The sequence below is a fragment of the Manis pentadactyla genome, chromosome 17 (assembly GCF_030020395.1).
Source record: "Manis pentadactyla isolate mManPen7 chromosome 17, mManPen7.hap1, whole genome shotgun sequence".
NCBI classification, from domain to species: domain Eukaryota; kingdom Metazoa; phylum Chordata; class Mammalia; order Pholidota; family Manidae; genus Manis; species Manis pentadactyla.
The window spans coordinates 13,736,665-13,742,664 of NC_080035.1; positions in this window are offsets into that span (position 1 = coordinate 13,736,665).

The following is a 6,000-nucleotide window of genomic DNA, read 5'->3' on the forward strand; positions in this document are numbered from 1 at the left end:
GAGCCAATCAGCCCTGGGCGAGGCCGCCTCCTCCACTCCCACCCCTGGCTCCCCTTCCTGCCTTTCGCCCCCCGCCCCCTTCTTACCCTCACTGAACGGCCTCCTCCCTAAAGGGCCCCCAGAGCAGTAGGCTGTGAGTTGTCCCAGCGGCTCTAGACCCACTTGCCCATGCTCAGCTGCCTTTCTGAAAGCCCAAGAGTTGGGCCGCGGACCTTCAGCCAAGTTGCCTGGGTTCAGGGTAAAGGTGACATCACAGGCATCACTCAGACAGTTAGCATCCCGAGCCTCGGTTTCCCCTATAGGACTTGGTGATCTCTAAAGGCTCATCCTATCTCCTTCTCCTCCTCGATTCTCCCACCCCTCACCAAAGAAAAAAATTATTCAACAAGGAACATCCTACCCTCAGGGTTCCTCAGAGTGGAGCGTCTACCGTGGTTCCAAATATAGGTTCCAAATTAAATATTTTGGCAACTTTAAAAACCAGAAACCCCTTCCCAAGTCCTTTTCTGTATCCTCAAAGTGACTGAGTGAGGCAGGTTTTGGATATGGCTGCAAAGAGCCCATACACACTAACTCCAACTCAAAACACATAACGGTACAGAGAGTGGGGTGACGGAGCTGCATATATAGGACCATATTCTGCCTTCCTACAGAGTTCCTCATGTGACGTCCTTCTGTAGGCAGTTATTTTCCTCAGTACGCTCAGGATACCATCTCACTGTATTCCTGCCTCCGTGAGGATGGATCTGCAACTCCTCCATCAGTCCACTGTTGCTCCTTCAAAGGTAATGAACCTTTCTGGCCCTTTTATTTACTTACTTACTCCTCAGTATTCCACTCCCCAATTAATATATAAACCCCATACCTATTTGGTCAATGATTTTCTAAATTTTCTTTTCTATCAAATTGCATTGAAACCCACTGCCAAAGACATTGAATCTCTCTTATTTGTTCATTAAATAAACATTTTTAAAAGCCTGAGAGACCCAGTTCCTTCCCTCATTGACTTATCATTTAATAGGTAAAGCTATTTAAGCCAAATTAAATATGGTTCTCTAAGTGTTGTTTTACAAGTAATGCTACAAGTAATCAAGGAAGACTCTGACTAACTGTGACTAAATGGAAGTCCAGAAGGTTTTCACAGAAATAGTATGTAGTCTGGGTTTTCACAGATATATAGGAATCTGTGGGATCAAGAACAAGGAAGTTGACATTTCTGAAAGTACAGGCAAAGGTATGGAGGCTCAGGAGAGTGTGACGCATTTGGGAAAAAGACACTGAGTGCAGATAAAGCACAAGAGGCCCCTGCACGGCGAGCGACCTGATATGGTAGGTTGGGGCCAGATCATGGTTGGCCTTCTGAACCACGTTGAGGTTATCAGGTGTCCAATGACAATGTCTAAGCGCAAGAGCAACACAACCAGATGACTGTTTTTAGAAAGTTTATTCTGACGTAATAGAGGATGGTGGGATGTAAGAGGGAGAAAGGGGAAATAGGAAGGCCAGGTGGGTGGCAGCTGGCAATTGTCTGAGCTGAAGTGACGGATGCATGAATTAAGGCAGACAAGGTCAAAATGGAGAAAGGGTGACTGATCACAGATATTTAGAAGGCAGGGGCAACTATTCAATGGGGGGTGAAAAAGGGAGAGGAGTCTAGGGTGACTCAGGTTTCTGGTTGAATGACGGAGGAGTGGAGCTGTCTCAAAGAGAGGACACACAGACAAAACAGGTGAGGTGGATTGGTGCAAAGAACAATGAGGTTTACGTTGGACATAATGAATTTGAAGTGCCTGCTTCTCCTCAACTCAGTTTATTCCATAAGCACTCTTTTTCCTTTCAGAGATTAAATATTTGGACTGGATTACTAGGATTATTCTGTCAATCAGGTTTTACTAGAAATCCCCAAAGTAGTTTACCATGTCTTGCCAGTATATTTTTCTCTAAATATACATAGGAAAAACTTGGATATTTTAGATCTAGTCTTTACTGAAATGACAGTATTCCCGGACCTCACTCTCTTCTAACTTCTAAAGATGAGAATTCACATTAGCTGTCAGTATTTCCATAATACATTTGCCCTTCGGGTTCACGTCTCTACGAGGAAGGTTTCTGTAAGGTACTTCCAGTTAGGATCCATTATCTCCATGTTTAACGTTCTCAACATGGAGTTTTCTTTGCAGCATTGAACTCTTTGGTTAGTTATAACATTATGTGAAAGTGTGATGCCCAGACCTTAGAATTCCATGAAAACCGAAAGCCTGCTAGATGTCCCCAAATCTCAGAGGCCAGGTGATGTGTTTGCTGCCTCCAGTTACCTCCAGTGAGTATCACACCATTAGAATTTTACAATAATGAGCTTTGTGTTTGTTTATTTTCTCAAGGCTGTCCCAGCAATTTCTGGCTAGAAAAAGAGAAAGGGAAAAAAAGTGATTTTCCAATCTCTAATAAATACAGGAAGACATGGTATGATACAAATGATACAAGCTTTTTTTGTATAAAATAGTGTGTAGATGCTGATCATTATAATAACAGGGATGGTCTAAGTCAAGAATCTTGATTTTATTATTCTCCATTTGCCCAACTTCCCTGTCCTTTTGAGGTTCATTCTCTGCCCCACCCCGTGTCCAGAAGGCTGACCTCTGTGGCCTGCTTCACCTGGGCTCCCTTGTCCTGTGGCTACTTAGAACTCAGCCAACGGGAGGCACCGGCAGCGCTCTGGAAGGCAGGAGAGAGAAAGAAGCGCCTTGATTCTCGTCCAGTACCCCAATCGTATTCTCGTGGAGGTTCTGGTCATGGTTGTTCCATGCGGCTATAGCTCCTATAGCCTTCCCTCCTCCGCAGCGCCAGTGCTTTCTGAACAACAGTAGCACCTTCCTCTGTCTTTGTCCCTACAGGCCAAAGGATGTGTATTAATTTCTTACTGCTGCTGTAACAAATTACTACAAATTTAGTGGCTTAAAACATCACAAAATTATTATCTTACAGTTCTGGAGGTCAGAAGTCTAACATGTCTGCAGGGCTGTGTTCTTTCTGGGGTCTCTAGAGAAGAGTCAGTTGGTCTTTTCCAGCTTCTAGAGGCTGCCTAAATTCCTTGGCTTGCAGCCCTTTTCTCTGTCTTCAAAGCTTGTCTTTCCAATCCCTGACCTCTGTCTTTGCAGGCACAGCCTCTCTCTGACTCTGCCACTCTTCCACAAGGACCCTTGTGAGTTTATGTGGCCCGACCAGATAATCCAGGATAATCTCTCTTTTCAAGATCCTTAACTTAATCATAACTACAAAGTTCCTTTCACTACTTAAAGTGATACATTCACAGGTTCTGGGGATTAGGATGTGGACATCTTTGGGGGCCAGTATTCAGCCTCCTACAGTGGGAAAGGCATCGTCCTTTTCCTGATCCTTGGATTTTCCACCATCTCCTGTTAAATTGCTTAACCCCGTCCACACCTCTTAAAATCAAAGTCTTTTCAGTAAATCCCTTAGGTTTGTCATCTATTTCCAGCCAGGACCCAACATGGCATACTTGCTAAATTTGAAGGCAATTGCAACTAATTTATAAGCATGGGAATTATAAAATATATCTGCATCCCTTTATGCTAATAGCATTTTTTAAATGAATATCACTGTGATAAGAAATAAGAACATGAAAATAGCTTCCCCTGGAGATGGGGTCAGCCTGAGTGACCTTCAAAAGCTGGTGTCATGTGTCGTTTGCGCTGATCAGTTCTCCTTCTATCTCTTTTCTTACTCCTCTGAGTGTCCATGAGTCGTCTGGTCTCAGGTTGAGGCTGCTTTTGCTCACAGAGGGCCCATTGAAACCTCCTACCTGGGTCTGGCTTCCCTAAAAATCTAACCTCAATTTCCATAACCCTTTATAAGCAACCTGTTCTTATCACATTCCCCTGAGCTAACAAATTAACTCATAAGCTATAACAAATTAACATTGACTTGAATCAACAGACAGTTGAATTAAGCTTTTAGGTTCTCAGTTATCATAAAATACACTGTTTTATCCCTAAAGGAGTGCTTTCCTAACGGTAATTTATGAGACTCCGGGAACCTGGATAGATAGGAGGTGGAAGTGGAAAGACTGTGTTGGTCACGTAGAAAGGAAGTGCACCTGCCCACGGCTTGGTTTCTCTTCTGAGCACGATGTTGAAAATATTCATAGTAAGTTTACCACCAGCTTCCTGGGAAACAACTGTTTGATAGGTTTTTGTTATTAGTATTATCTCAGACTTATCCTTAAAATAAAATGATCTGAAGTATTATACCTTTTAAATAGATTTTAGAAAATACAGATTTTAATCAGAGATTGTAGCCGTTTCTGAAAACATAATCAAGTGGTATTAATGCTATTAAGAAGTATTACTGTATATATCTTCCAAATGTACCTTACACCTTTTCCCCCTTCGGTTTGCTTCAGGAACCAATGCTTATTATTTCTTCTTTCCTTTTCTTTCTTTCCCTTTGAAACTCCTATTTTCACCATAATAGGTATCCCAGGTCTGTCTCTTATTATCTTTATTGTTTAACTTACAACTTGCTTTTATTTTATTTTTTGATTCTCCTCATGAATATGTTCCTTTATTTCATCTTTTGTAATACCTTCTTATATCTCCTTAAGAATTCTCCTTACAATCATTTTGAAATTCACTTCTGCTTCTTAACTAAATCTCCTCTGCAAACCAACTGTACTGATTTTGTTTGCTTGGTGGCTTGGGTTCTTCTTTGAAGCCCCTGAGACCCTTTAAATTATATTGACCTTTCTTTTCCTACCAATGTCCATGAGTGTGAGTCCCCACAGCCACTGTGTGATGTCAAATTACTGGAGGTATCCTGAGCAATGGTAGATGCACAGGAAGTGAGGGCTAAGGGAGATGCTTCCTCACCAGTAGGCTGGCTTAAGGAAGGCCAATGGGATTCTCTCAGGAGGGGAAACTTCAAATAATTCCATATATCTGTTTGCATGAATGGGGGACATCTGGCCAGAGTCTCTTAGTAAGCTATGGGGTCGCTTGTCTTTTCAGATTTCCTGGAGTCTGTTAATGCTTAGTTCTACTCATTTCTGTAAATAATTTTGTCTGGAAATCAGCCTGTCCTTTTCTATTCCTCAGGACCTGAAGCCTCAAGTAAGTTTCCCATCCCCATTACTTTATCATTTGAGATGGGAGTAGAAGGGTGTCGAAGGTATTTGCTTATGCTGCCATATTCCCAGAATGCTTATTCCTTCCTCTTTCTTAGTGAGCCTCTCATTTTCTGCCTAGAATTCTAAGATGGCTTTGTTATTACCCTTCTTGCCACCAGCCATCTCCCACTTAAACCCATCATGCAGATGATCTATTTATCATGAGTAACTGGCTATTTAATTTCCCCCATTTGAAACCAGCCAGTGGCCTACCATTAATGAAAATAAAGTCTGAGCTCTTTACAAACTCCTCCTTAATCTTTCCCCACGTGTATCTTTAGCCTCATCTTCCATCACTTCCTGCTTTATACTTTAGAACACAAAGAATAATTTGTAATTTCTCTGCACACTATGCTGTTTATTTCAAATCCCTATATGTTTGTTCATGCTGATAATTTATTCATTCAATAAATGTGTACTGAACAAAGCCATGTGTTTGGCACTGTGGTAGGCATAGGAGGTACAATGCTGAATAAAACACATAGTTGTTGTTACCATAAAGCCTACACTCTAAGACAAGTGTTGCCCTAGATTGAAAGAACAGAACCTAATAAATGCCAAAGGAAAAGGATGTATATTATTTCTTCCCTGCAATAGGACTTTAAAACCACTCAATAAAATCAGGTTTGATTTATTTATTAGGTAGGAGATCTCAACAGACCATTACTACCACTATAACCATAATAACCAGACAAAACCAGATAACCTTTTTAAAGTATATTTTTAAAAAGACATCAACAAGTTGATGATGCAAAGAAATCTAAAGGGACTGTATTTTATATGAAAAATCTTTCCTAGGTGAGAAAATACCAACT